Genomic DNA, 798 nt, shown 5'->3' on the forward strand with positions numbered 1-798 from the left:
TTTTGTCTTTTATTTCTCTAGTTAGATCTAGTTATATTTAATCTTTGGAGTGGCTATTGTAAATGGTATTGCTTTCCTAATATCCTTCTCAGAGCTGTCTTTACTAGTACAGAGGAAGATCACTTTCATAAATTGATCTTATACCCTGACGCTGCTGAATCTTTCAACGAACTCCAATAATTTTCTTGCTGAATCTTTGGGATTTTCTATGTATAAAATCTTATCATCTGCAAATAAAGTTTTACATTTTCTCTGCCAATTTGGATGCCTTTAATTTCCCTTTCTTGCCTCTAGGTAAGACTTCCAACACAATATTGAATAACCGTGGTGATAAAAGGCATCCTTGTCTAGTTCCTGTTCACAAAGGGAATTCTCTGTTTTGTTCCACTAACTCTGTTGGATTTGTATGTATGCTCTTAATTATGTTGAGTAAATTTCTCCTCAATTCCTACTTTGTTAAATGGTTTATCAATAATGGACATTGGATTTTGTCAAACACCTTTTCTGCATCAGTTGATATGATCATGTGGTTCTTTTCCTTGTTAAAATTTATATGCGGAATTATGCTGATTGTTTTACTAATATTGAACCATCCTTGAATCCCTGGAATGAATTCTACTTGCTTATGATGTGTTATTTTTTTAGTACGTTGTTGAATTCTATTGTCTAGGATTGGGAATTTATGTTGGGAATTTATGCACCTATGTTCATGAGGGATATTGGTCTATAGTTTCATTTATTAGTGATGATCTTGCCTGATTTTGATATGCAGTTTATGCTCACTTCATAAAATGCATT

Source organism: Chrysochloris asiatica, unplaced genomic scaffold (genome assembly GCF_000296735.1).
Source record: "Chrysochloris asiatica unplaced genomic scaffold, ChrAsi1.0 scaffold00032, whole genome shotgun sequence".
In the NCBI taxonomy this organism is placed as follows: domain Eukaryota; kingdom Metazoa; phylum Chordata; class Mammalia; order Afrosoricida; family Chrysochloridae; genus Chrysochloris; species Chrysochloris asiatica.